Source organism: Heterodontus francisci, chromosome 32 (assembly GCF_036365525.1).
Source record: "Heterodontus francisci isolate sHetFra1 chromosome 32, sHetFra1.hap1, whole genome shotgun sequence".
Taxonomy (NCBI): domain Eukaryota; kingdom Metazoa; phylum Chordata; class Chondrichthyes; order Heterodontiformes; family Heterodontidae; genus Heterodontus; species Heterodontus francisci.
Window position 1 is genome coordinate 41,635,869 of NC_090402.1, and position 14,102 is coordinate 41,649,970.

Here is a 14,102-nt window from a genome sequence, read left to right on the forward strand (position 1 = left end):
CCTCTTCCAAGGAATAGCAAAAATGGTCCTCCCGTCTGACCAAGCAAGCCTGGATGGAGATCACAGAAGAGATAGCAGCTGTGGGGTCACCCAATGCAACTGGGTCCAGTATCGGAAGAGTGTCAATGACCTACTTCGTTCTGCCAAGGTGAGAGCTACGTACCTCTCTCCTCTTTGGGACTTGCATGTGGCCACGCAGGAGGCAGTACAACATGGGGAGAGAGTCACCATAAAGGTGATGGCAAAGGGGTTAGGCATCATCACATCCTGGCAGATGCATGGATGCAGTTCGGTGACAGATCACCTTCACAGCTCAACCCAATGATGTCCCATCAAAGAGAGGAGCCATTTAGGAAACCCAGCAGGGGACATAGGGCTGCCACTAGCAGAACTGTTCTCTTTCTCTTCCTTCAAAGTCTTACAATGTCCCTCTTTCCACTTGCAGGATAAACAGGCCTAAAGCATTCGGGAGACCTCGTAGACTGGTGGAGGAATAGCTGATATCGGGCTCTTTTCACGGCTGAGGAGGAGGCAGTGGAGCTTGTGGGGGCTCAGGGCGGCCAATTAATAGTGGAGGGTGAGACTGGAGTCTCCAGTCTTCATTTGACATCCACCACATTTCTGAAGCTCCACATCACACATAGTTGGCATGACAAGATCTGCACAGCCTAACCCACAGATATTTGTGTTCTCTCATGCTGGTCATTGTCTGCAGGAGGCTTCACCTGAAGGGGAACAGCCGTCGACTCCAAAGGAGAAGCAGCAGTCAGAGGATGCACTGTCACATGACTGTCCCGCACCTTCCACCAGCGCAGATACTTGCACCTTGGTGGGTTTGAGCTCGGCTGCAGAATCAGGGTCACAAGCTGGTGAGAGCACTGCACACGTGTCCGAGCAGCTGAACAAAGCTGTGACAGCTGAGGCCACTGACAGTTGGAGGACTGTGGGTGACCAAGCCCCTGCTGAGCCCCAGGCTCATGACGAGCCTCTGATGTTGACAGCACAGGGCATGCTGCAGTTGTCGAGAGAGGTAAGGCAACATATAGCAGAGTTGTCAGAGGTATGAGAGGACGGTGGAGGAGTCCATCCATGCCATCAGTGCTGTCATGTCTCAGGCGTGTGTGCACATGGTTTCCTCCACTGAGAATTTCACGACCCTCACGGAAAGCCAGTTCCCAAAATACAAGCAGACCTGCACACCATCGCCTTGGCTATGAGCTGAACGCAACAGCGGCAATACGAAAGAAAGATGAGGTGCCTGGAATCTTCTCCAGGTCCTTGTGTTTCTTGGGTCAACAGGAAGGTTCAAGTAAGCCTTGAAAGGGAGAAGGAGAGGCTGGCCTCCACAGCTGGGGGATTCCCTCTGGGCGCTTTGAATGTGGACAGCGGCTCCTCAGTCCCTCTGCCAGTGAGCCAAGCTCCAGTAGCCACAACGCCTGATGAGAGTCCTGCACCAGTGCAGGAAATCATCAGGCAGCCGGGTCCCTCCAGGCCTCAGGCAGTCAGAGGACGGCCACCAAAGACTTCCGAAGCCAAGCGGCAACCTGATCAGCCTGCCTCCAGTCCAGCTGCTATCGCAAGGGTCACTCCTCGTAGAAGCACTCTTAAATATATTAAGAAAAGCAGTTGCACACACTTGGAGTTTCAAGGGTACTTGCCATTTGTATTGTGTTACAAAGTTCTCCAACTATTACACTTCACATTCACTGTTGAAAAATGCTTATTCTTTCATGCCTTAATTGGGAAATGCTGCCTTCACCCTTACTCTCTTATTGGGCTGCCAGTGTAGGCACAGCCCTCCTTTGGTAAGTATTTCAGATGTGCCAGAGTTTGTGGTTAAGCTGGGCACTAGGCACAAAATCGAGATAGAAAGGAGGCGACAGACTGAATCCATTGAGGTGAGTCTTTATTGAGTTCACTTTGACAGGCCATCATCGTGGCTGGAAGTGGGTAAGTATGAGAATGTCTCTTGCCTCCTTTGCCTCTTGCTCAGTCTGCCTGGCCTCCAGTGCAAGGGGGTCAAGATCCAGTGCTGCTTGCTCATCACCCTCCTCCACATCCTCCTCATCGGTTGAGGACTGGCAATCAATCATATACTCTTCATGCCAGGTCTCCCCCCTCTGCAGTGTTAGATTGTGCAGAACACAGCAGATCACCATAATACACGAGACCCTCGAAGAGGCATACTGCAGGGCTCCACCAAATTGATCCAGGAACTGGAATCTCATCTTCAGCAGCCCAGTGGCAATTGTTGTACCTCTGCTCTGCTAAATTGAAAGGTTTCCTCACGTGTCAGTAGCCATGTCTTCAACGGGTAGCCCTTGTCCCCGAGAATCCATCTCTGAAGGCAAGCAGGGTCCTGAAAAGCAGTGGCACCTGGGACTGTCGAAGTATGTAAGTGTTGTCAGGCAGGCGCAGCTGCCTCCTAGTCCTCCCTCCATCGGAGACACTGCATCATGCCACGGAGAGGGGGGGGGGGACCCAAAAAGACAGGGTGAATGAGAGCCATGTCAGCTGATCAGTCGGCCTCTAGAGCACTGACGTTACAGAGACAAAGTTGACTTGGCATCTTTTCCTTTGCTACTCTCCTTGGCTTATGCGCTAATGGCCCTCAGTGCCCATCCTTGCTGAGAGCCAGCCCAGCACTCAGTAGTATGGCCATCAGACCATCCCACCCAATCGTAGGGCCACCTGACCCTCTCACCCGAGAGCAAACCCACCTGGTGCTGCCACTCAAGACCAAGCCCACCTGGGCAGAGTGCACAGCACTGCAGGCCGACAATGGCCTCCGCTTTCCCCTCTTCCCCTAACCAGTGCTTGTCATGGCTGCCTTCCTGTTGTGCCACTGAGGCCTCGTTTCCCCGCCACTGGCTAAATCCGGAACCAACGTCACGATGTTGAATTTCAGGGCCCGTGCGTCTGTTGCTATTCTCTGGCCTTCCACACCTCCATTCTCATTTCTAATAGCCTCACTAACTTCCGCCCAACATCTCTAGCAAACTCATATTTAAGAAAAAAAACTGCATTTCTGCAGCCTCTTGAGCATTCCCTATTTTAATCGCTCCACCATTGGCCGTTGTGCCTTCCAGCTGCCTAGATGCTACGCTCTGGAATTTCCTCCACAAATCTCTCCAGCTCTTCCCTACTCTTTTATTTCTTTAAGATGCTCCTTAAAACGAATCTCTTTGACCAAGCTTTTCCTCATCTGGCCTCGAATCTCCTTATGTAGCTCAGTGTCAATTTTTTTTTTGGATAATGCCTTAGGATGTTTTATTACGCCAAAAGCACGATATAAATGCGAGTTATTGCCGTCTCAGTTCTAGATCAAAGTAACTGCAATTGGCTTAAATTGGTAATCTGACATTCCACGAGCAAGACAGAAGTTAATCACATAGAGGCAGGACGACACCGCCTTTGATCTCTGGTCTGTCCTGATTTGCCTCATCTCAGTTGGGCTGGCAGTATAATTTACCTTAGTAGACTTGAGCTCAGGATGGAGATGTGTTTATAAGCAAGGGTACAAAATAAATGTTCCTCGGGAAAGTCATAAATGTTGCACATCTAAGTTAAAACAGTAAATGCAGCTCTGAAGGAGGGTCGCACTTCTAGACTGCCCTTTCTGTCAGATGCTGCAATTACTTTGAGAGATACACATCAGAAACGCTCATGAATTAATATATTCAGAATTAAAATATTTGATTGAACAATAACATTTCCTATTGTGTTTGAAGTATGTACCTTACAGATTGAAAAAAAAAAGGCACTGATGCTGTATCACATCAGAAACCAATGCTTCAAAGTCTGAATCTGCACATTTGAAGGCCTTACAAAATTAAAATTCTAAATTCAAACACAATGTTAGTTGAATCATTCATACAGTTCTGAAATATTAATGGTGTTTTAATTATCAATAAACTAGCATTTTAATTTCACAATCACATATTTAATCCAGATGTCTAAGTAGACAGTTTGATATTGAAAATTGAAATTAATTTTGATTAATTCATTTCAACATTCATTTGAAATAATTTCCTCTAACTCTATACCTCAAAGATAAATACAGATCAAAGACATTTGGCAGGTCTAATGCAAAGGCTACAGGAAAAACTCCTGTTAAAATACGCATCATTTTAGGACAGTTTCACCTCCGAATTCTCATGTTACATACTGCACTTCGGTGACATCATCTGCTGATGCAACGACAGGTTCCACATACACCTGACCATTTGAGCAGAAATTTCCTTGAACTAAATATTTGGAAGACTGAAGCCATTGTCTTCAAACCCCGCCACAAACTTCATTCACTAGCCATCGACTTCATCCCTCATCGTGGCAACTTTCTTATGCTGAACCAGACCATTCACAACCTTGGTGTAGTATTTGACCCCAAGCTTAACTTCACACATCCACAACATCACCAAGACCACCTAATTTCGACAGCATAACATTACTTGACTCCACCAGTGGCTCAACTCATCTGCTGCTGAAACCCTTTAGAATTGAGTATTCCAGTGCTCTCCTCGCCAGTCTCCCAGATTCCATCCTCCATAAACTTCAGCTTATCCAAAATCTGTTGCTCGAATCTTAACTTGCTCCAAGTCTCGGGCTCCTATCATCCCTATGCTTGCTGACTTACATTGATTTCAGTCTGGCAACACCTCAGTTTTAAAATTCTCATCCTTGTTTTCAAATCTCTCCATGGCCTCACCCTTCCCTATCTCTGAACATCTGTCCTAATATCTCCCTATGTGGCTCAGTGTCAAATTTTGTTTGATAGCCCTCCATTGAAGCACCTTGTGGTGATTTACTACGTTAAAGGCACTATATAAATGCAAGTTGTTGTTGCTGCTATGATACTTCAATTAATTGATAAGTCAACACACAGCATAAACTGTTCTACAGTGTTTTTTTAAATGTTAAATATTGTTCTGATCTAATTTACTTTGATGCATATGGAAACTGTAAATTTAGTTTGATATGTATTGCAAAAATTAGATGCATGCACTGGTCAATGTTTTTCAAAATGACGCCATCCGAATGTTACATGGATCCATTCTCTCCTTATTCTAGGGTACATTCTTTGTAATGTAGGAGTTAAAATATTTCAGCACACTGCAGTGAAGTAATACAAGGGATAGGGAAGGAAAAGTTCCTTCATGACTGGACTACCACAGAGTTCCTTCAGAAGTGGTGCACCACAGGACTGCTTCCTGAGCAGAGTTCCACAGGTCTTAACAAGCGCAGCGCCACAGGACTCCTTCACGAAAGGAGTGGCACAGAATTCTTTCATGAGTGGAGTTCCTTCAGGAGTGGACTGAAAGCACTAAGAATCATAGAATGGTTACAGCACAGAAGGAGGCCATTTGGCCCATTGTGTCTGTGCTGACTCTCTCTAAGACTACTCAGCTAGTCTCACTCTCCTGCTTTGTTCCTGTGGCCTTGAAAATATTTTCCTCTTTGGATAATTATCCAATTCCCTCTTGAAAACCGTGATTGAATATGCCTCCACCACACTTTCAGCCAGTTCATTCCAGATCTTAACCATTCATAGAGTCACATCGGCTGAATTTAGTCAACCTATCGTGGGTCCCGGCAGCGGCCCCGGAAGCGCATGCTGTCGCAGCATGTCACATGTGCAGCCGGCTGACCACGATCACGCGGTGGCCGGCCACTTAACATATTGGAATCGTGGGGCCCGTCCTATTGCAGGACACAGTCTCACTCAGAGGTGCAGATTGTGGCGTCAGATGACTCCAATGTAGGTGCTGGTGCCATTTTTAAAGTGCTGCCAGCCCTGAATGTGTTATTGCCTTTCACTGAGGCAGTGGTCCTGGAATGCTGCTGGACCCTTCTGCACCACTGTAGCTGTTATGGCTGCATTATCAACTGCTGGACCCCTCTGCACCACCACTGCTGCCACTACTGGAGCGGAAGTCAACCGGGATCATGTCCAAGGCAAGAAACTGGTGGCCACATGGCACCATACAACACAGAGTGCACAGCACTGCAGGTCTACAAGAGTCTCACTCTCTCCTTTTCCCCTATCCAGTGCTTGTCATAGCTGCCTTCCTGTCGCGGCACTGAGGCCTCACTTCGGTGCTGCCACCTTTCAATGACTAGGGATCCAAAGGCATGTGAAGTCCATCGGACATTCACTTAATTCCAATGCCCCCATCGAATCCCAATCAATTGTATTACAACGCATTGTTCAGCAATTCTATTGTCATCCCCTCATGTTGGGGGCAGCGACACCATCTTGGAGCTTCCCCACTGCTGGCAAAATCTGGAATCAATGTCACGGTATTGGATTCAAGGCAGGCATGTCCATCATTATTCTACCCCACCCACACCTCCATTGCCCTTCCTAATGGCCTCACTAAATTCCACCCAAGATCTTTAGCATACTCATATTTAAGAAAAGAAAAATGCATTTCTGTAGCCTCTTCAGCATTCCCTATTTTAATCATTCCAACATTGACGGTTGTGCCTTCAGCTGTCAAAGCTCCATGCTCTGGAATTTCCTCCCCAAATCTCACTGCGTCTCCGCCACTTTTTTTCTTTAAGATGGCAAGACACTGGTGGCCCTATGCTTTAGAGATGTCTCTTGGAGATTGTCAAGCTACAAGTAAAAGGCAGGAGGTTGGCGTTCCAAGGGATGGCAAGAAGAGGTCCTCCCGCCTGACCAAATAAGCCGATATGGAGATTGCAGAGGAGGTCAGCAGCCAGGGGATCACACCCCAGAACTGGGACCAGTGTCACAACAGGTTCAATGACCTTCTATAGTCTGCCAAAGTGAGTGCTCCATACCTCTCTCCACTTTGGGGCTTGCATGTGGCTATGGATGAGGGAGGATGACATGGAGAGGGACAGAACACAAAGGCAAGGGGGTTAGGCACCACTACATCCTGGCAGATGCATGGCTGCTTCTCAGTAACAGGTTACCATCATTCAGAGCTCCCATTACATCACCTGAGAGAGGATGTGGGGAGAAGCCATGTTGGAAACCTCATTGGGAATGAGGGGCTGCCACTAGCATAACAGTTCCCTTGCTCTTCCGGCAAAGTCGAACTCCGTTCCTCTTTTGACTTGCAGGGGAAACGGGCCCAAAAACACCAGGGAAACATCTAGGACCGGTGGAGGGATCTCTGATATGCGTCCTCTGATGTCGGCTGAGGAGGAGGCTTTGCAGCTAGCAGGGGCCCAGGGGAGTTGTGTATCTGATGGTACATCTTCTGTCTTCTTGGGGTTGGGCAGCCTGTACAATGTGTTAGACGTAATCGTGAGGTTTCCAGGTTTATATCGGACCTCACAATTGTACCCCTGTACTTTGATTCGTAGCCTTTGAAGTCGAGGTGGAGGGCTGGTGAGATTTTTTTTTCCACACCATTGCCAACAGCTTGTGATCAGTCTTGACTAAAAGCATTTGCTAAATATGTACATGTGGAATCTAGTAATACCGAACACTAATGCCAATAATTCTCATTCTATGTTCAAATAGTTCACCTGAGTGGGTGACAAACCTTTAGAGCTAAACGCAATTGGTCTACCTTCCTGGAAAAGACATGCTCTGAGATCCTTTAGTGTAGTTTCTGTTGTGGGACGACCTTAAAAGGACCACTTTAAGAAGCAGTAAGTGAAGGTCACCGGAGAAAGTGCTGTCATGTCACATATGACAACGGAGTTGTGGGTGTAGCCTGACAGAATAAAATATATGTTGACATGGTTCTTGTAGTAACTATATATATCTCTATATATATATAGTTATGATCCTGTAGTTTTTTTTCCGGGAAGAATGCGGTGTGCCTTTAAGTCTGGAAAAGGAGCTGTACTGCTTTAAGGGAAAAAGCTCTAAAAACTGAGTCAAAGAATGCATTCTTGTTGCCTGGGAGACAGCCATTCGGAGACTGTGATGCAAAGAGTGCACTCTTGTTGCCTGGGATACAGCCATTCAGGACCAGAGATCGAGAGATATATTATTACAATTTAATTTTGAACTGGCTTATAGTGGAAACAGACTGTTCTAATTCAGAGAAACAGACTGCCAGCTGTGTGTTAGTACCTGAAAGGAGCATTCTCAGACCATTTAAACTGAAGGAAAAGAATTTAGTCTTTATTTATTACTCTCTCTCAACACTCTAAAACGTCAAGCCAAAACAGAGATCTCTGATAATTTAAACTGAAGGGTGGGAAGTTAGACTGTGACAATTTTATATCCCTCAAAAAATTCTAAAGCCAATTTGATTCATTAAAAAGTGTTTGCAAGTTATTAGTTGTTGAAATTCATCGCTGGAGTAAGAGCAGCAATTTTGACTTCTGAATTAGATGACAGACTGTTCTACTGTTGAAGAACCTTATTTCCCCAGCGGACGGCTGTGAGGACTCAAGCAACCTTTGACTGTTCCACATCTGGCAGGAGTGTAAATCCACAAGGGCACTAATTTTTTCTATTTTAAATGTTGTTTATATCTTTGTGGTGTATAAGAACTTAGTTTTTCTAATTAAACAATTAATTTGTTGATTTAAAGACATCCGGTTTGGTTAGCCTCATTCAAGGATTAATAGAAGGTAGAATTTGGCTGGGTCTTTCTTTAATTTGGAAAGTTTAAAATGATATGTTAGGCGATCTGTGGAGGGATGGGATTGAATTAACGGTGCGTTTCTCCCACCACAATCAGGATCATATATTTTGATTGGGGACTTTGACTGGAGCAGTTGGTCGTAGCTATATATATTATATATATATATATTAGATTAGATTAGAGATACAGCACTGAAACAGGCCCTTCGGCCCACCGAGTCTGTGCCGAACATCAACCACCCATTTATACTAATCCTACACTAATCCCATATTCCGACCAAACATCCCCACCTGTCCCTATATTTCCCTACCACCTACCTATACTAGTGACAATTTATAATGGCCAATTTACCTATCAACCTGCAAGTCTTTTGGCTTGTGGGAGGAAACCGGAGCACCCGGAGAAAACCCACGCAGACACAGGGAGAACTTGCAAACTCCACACAGGCAGTACATATATATATATATATGTGTGTGTGTGTGTGTGTTTCAGTTAAGTTATAATAAAAACCCACATTTTCTTTGGATATTACTTGTAGCTCTATGAGTCTTACAATAGTTCACATACCCAAGGAACAAGTAATATTGCAGTTTCTTTCCTTTGGTTGTAATATTCTAAACATGTTTCAGCAGAAAGTGACTGTTTTAATGAATTGAACATATGCTGGTGATCTCAACAGCACAAGAATAGCATATCTTTGTTAAGAAATTCATGCTGTGATGATGCTTTCTCAGAGAAATTCAAGATACAAGGTACTAAAACGTTAAACAGGCCCAAGCATCTCAGTATATCTGCTTTGTCTTGAGGAGTAGGCTTTGATTGTAAATGCTTAACTTTCCTGGGATCTAGTTGTATTCCAGTGTCCGAAAAGATCAAACCAAATAAAATTGATATGGCTCACATTGATAACACATCTTTTTGTTATTAAACACAAGTCATTCTCTTCTAGCCATCTCCCTCAGAATGTGAAGATTCTTGTTCTGCTCTTCCTTGGTATTTCCCATGACTGCTATGTCATCCGCAATGCAAACACAGCCAGGAACACTCTCAGTAATGCAATCCATATGCTGTTGGAACAGGTCTTGACGCACTGACAAACCAAATAGTAACTGTAGAAAGCAATACCTCTCAAATGGTGTTCTGAAAGTTGTTGGTTCCTGTAAATCTTCGGAAAGGTGGACTAACCAACATCCACATTTCACGTCCAATTTTGAGAAGAACTTGGCTCTTGCAAACCTTGGGTTGAGCTCTTCTAAAGTAGGAATCTTGTGAGGACATCTTTTAAATGCTTGATTCAATACTCTGGGATCAAGACATACTCTAATGGTAATGTCTTTCTTAATTATAGTGTTTATAGAGCTACACCAATCAGTGTGTTGCTGAACACGGCGAATAATTCCTTGTCGGTCCATCATGTCAGGCTCAGCCTTTAGCTTGTCCTTTACATGGACAATGCACTTATGTGGTGGATCTATGGAGGGAACTGTGTTGTCTTTCAGATGAGGAACAGCATCTCCTATAAAACTGTCCACGGTGTCAAATCTATCCAGGTGCTCCTGTTGCAGCTCCTGAATAGACGCAATAGGGTCACATTTGCCTTGATTATCTAACATTGGTGATTTACTGATCTCATGCATTCTCACAATCCGGAGTTCATTGCATGCTGGTAGTCCTGCTACTACTGGATCATTGGTGTCAACAACATAGAAGTCTTGTGGTGACCATATGTGCACTTCAACATCAATGCTGCTATCAGTAGATTGATGATCCATTATATGTGGTGGGTCTAGCTCTTGTTGACTGTAACATAGACTCCAATTTTGCTAGGTACATCTTTGAGTATTCGCAATGGTAAAATGTTGGTGCTTGCCCCAGTATCTATCTTCAGCCACAGCTTGTGCTTGCCACCTTTGTTTGGACATATCATTTCGATTGTGGTGAAGGCTTCCAGTTGTGTGATTGCATCCATGTGGTGTGTCACTGTCACTAAATGGAAGGTTTGTTCACTTTCAGTGCTTTCTTTGCTGTCCAGGTCTTTGTCTACCTCGTGAACATGCTTGTACTTGACATGATACTTGGTGAACTCTTCTTTATTCTTGCCACTAGGCAGCGTCTGTTTTTTTTTATTGGGCCATGGCTTCTGACCACTTCTTCGCTGTAAATTTTCTGCACAGTCTTGCCCAGTGTATCTTTAGATCGCATGCCTTGCAGGTATCTCTGAATGCAGGACAGTTATGTGGCTGATGCATTAAATTTCACTTGCCACACATTTTGCCCTGTTGAGGTGCCTTAGCTATCTCACCAATCGTTGTTACTGCTCCAAGCGGTTGTATATATTGTCTGCTCACAGCTATGGCTGCGTATTTTCTGCCATCTTTGAGGAGACTGTCAAATGTGTATTCTTTTATCTTAGCAAGCAGATATTTTTGGAACACCTCTGTTGCAGTTGATACGATTACCAGCTCCATTATTCTCTCGGAGAGTTCTGCATCCCCGAAATCACTATCTTTGCCTTTTTCTCAACATCTACCAATGAACTGGTCGATAGTTTCTTTGGGCTGTTGTCTACAGGCCATCAGTTCAAGTCAATGGATCCTAAAGTTGACCTTGACCCTCAGTTGGTGTTCCAGCATTGTCTAGAGTTTCAATGGGTCTTTCTGATCTGCTTCTGACAGTCCAGAAGTGTTGATGCGATGGAGATCTTCATTGCCAATCGCAATCCTTATCTTTATCACTTGCTTGCCGAGTTCTGTGACTGCAAGATCTAAAAAGCATAACTCCATATGCTGTTGAAATAGTTGAAACTCGTGAAGGACATCTGGAATCTTCCAGTTCATAGCCTGGTTTTTTGTTGTCATTGGCATCAAAACTGTTTGTTCACAGGAATTCTTTTACCAGTGCTTTCCCCTTAAATTGTTTTCTTTGTAATAGATTTCCTTTAAGGGAAAAAGACTATACAGGTCGACTGTGCCTGCAGCACCAGACCTCTGCCAAGCCCTGAGCTCTGTGGCTGCAGCACCCCTTTCAGCCTCTGCACGGGAGACTCTGCCTACAGAGCTCTTTTCGGCGGGAAAACCATGACATTTTATGGCAGTGCAGTCTCGCAACCCTGACTCGGATTGACTTTTTTTTCCTCTTTTATGCCCGATCCTCAAGAATATTGCCTTTCTGGCTGACTACAGTTTGATAAAATTCCCCCTTTTGGTTACTCACTCTGTCTCGGAGTACTAATTCGCAAAGGTGGTTCTCAAATATGGCCCGATGTCACACTACTGCTGCTTCCTCCAGCTATTCTCTGAGTTGTCCCAGACTTTAATGGCTTTGCACAGGAAAAGCAATCATCATGATGTCACGCCGGTGATCGCTGTCACTAAGTCGAACACCACCGCTAAGACGTTGTGTACCTTTGCATCGCTGCTATCCTGTTGTGTTCTGCTGCCACCACATTATGTTATTGTTTTTTAACACAAACATACCAAACACAATTACAATAATTGTTAAGCTAAATGAAGTGTTCTTTATTACAGAATAACAGAATTACAGTAGAGTTCTTCAATACGTGTGTGAACGTCTGACAAACACTGCTCCAACTATTGTATCACATGCTAGCTTGCATCACTTCCTGTAATGATGTATACAAAACTATTTACATATTCAGTAGTATGTTAACTAGTATTCAAGCAGTTAAAGCAATATCACAACACATGCCATTTGATCAGTACCTCTCGAGTGCACTGTCATTGCAGAGACTAACTTGTCTTGGCAACTTCCCCTTTGCTGCACCCCTCGGAATATGCACTAATGCCCCTCAGTGCCCAGCACCTGATACTGTGCCCACCAGAACTTTGCATCCGATACTGTGCCCATTGAACTCTTGCACGCGAGACAGGAACATAGGAACGGAAGTAGGCCATTCAGCCCATCGAGCTGATATGATTCAATATGATAGAGTCATAGAGTCAGAGCAAGATACAGCACCGAAACAGGCCCTTTGGCCCAATGAGTCCACGCCATCCATGAACCACCCATTTATACTAATCCTACATATCATGGCTACGAGATGGTCCACTGAAGCCTTGCATCTGATACTGTGCCCACTGAGCCATTGTACCCGAGATATAGCCCAACTGACCCTTGCACCCTACAATGAGCCCCATGCGGAGCGCCCAGCACTGCAGGCTGACAATGGCGTCCACTCCTCCCTCTTCCTTTATCCCCTGTTCCCCATGGCTGCATTCCTGCGGCATCACTGAGGCCTTGCTCAGTACTGCCACCTTTAAGTAGCCATGGATCAGAAAGCACATGATCCCCTTGTGCCTTTGCCTACATTTAAATCCCACCCTCCCCCCATAAAATTGCAATCACTTCATTGCAAATGTATTGCCATTAGCTCTTCAGCAATTTAAAATATAGCGCCACCACATCGGAGTGACAACACTGACTTGGACCTTTCCTGCCGCGACAAAATTTGGAACTGACAGCACGACATCGGGTTTCCGGGTGAGCACGTCCGTCACTATTTTTCAGCCCCTGACACCTCCATTTACGCTCCTGCTGGCACAACAAAATTCAGCCCTATAGACTCATTATGACAAAGAAGGAGGCCATTCAGCTCATCAGGTCCGTGCCAGTTCTCTGTAGAAAAATCCAGTCAGTCGCACTCCCCCGGTCTATCTCCATAGCCTTGCAAGTTAATTTCCCTTAAATGCCCATCCAATTTCCTTTTGAAATCATTGCTAATCTCCGCTTCCACCACCCTCCTATGTAATGAGTTCCAGGTCATTGCCACTCACTGAGTAAAAAAAAGTTCTTTCTCACATCCTCCCTGTATCTCTTGCCCAATACCTTAAATCTGTGTCCCCTAGTCCTTGTATCATCAACTAATAGAAACAGCTTTTCTTTGTCTACCTTCTCTAAACCTGTCATAATCTTGCAAATCTTCCTTCAATTTCCTTTGCACCAAGGAGAACAACCTCAGCTTCTCCAACCTAACCTGATAGCTAAAATTCCTCATCCCTGGAACTGTTCTGTGTGATGACCAGAACTGGATGCAGTACTCTAGTTGTGGCCTAAACAGAGCTTTATATAGGTTCAGCATACTTCTAATACAAAAGCAAAATACTGTACGTGCTGGAAATCTGAAACAAAAACAGAAAATGCCTGACCTGCTGAGTATTTCCAGCATTTTCTGTTTTTGCTTCAGCATAACCTCCCTGCTTTTGTACTCAATACTTCTATTTTTGAAGCCCAAGATCCCATAAGGTTTGCTAACTACTCTCTCAATACATCGTGCTACTGTCAAGGATCTATGCACACGAACCCCAAATCCCTCTGTCCCTGCACACTCTTTAGAACTGTGCCATTTAATCTATATTGCCTGTCCCTATCCCTTCTGCCAAAATGCATTACCTTCTCTGTATTAAATTCCAACTGCCACTTAACTGTGCATTCTGTTCGCCTATCCATGTCCTGAAGCATTCAATTGTTATGATCTTCACTGTCTGCCACACCTTCAAGTTTGAT

At 44.8% G+C, this 14,102-nt stretch overlaps 1 long non-coding RNA gene across 1 annotated transcript in view; it reads right to left on the reverse strand.

Moving 5' to 3' along the window:
- LOC137347448 (uncharacterized) overlaps positions 1–14,102 on the reverse strand; it is a 277,338-nt gene that overhangs the window by 63,636 nt on the left and 199,600 nt on the right. The gene's annotated exons all lie outside the window — the stretch shown is intronic.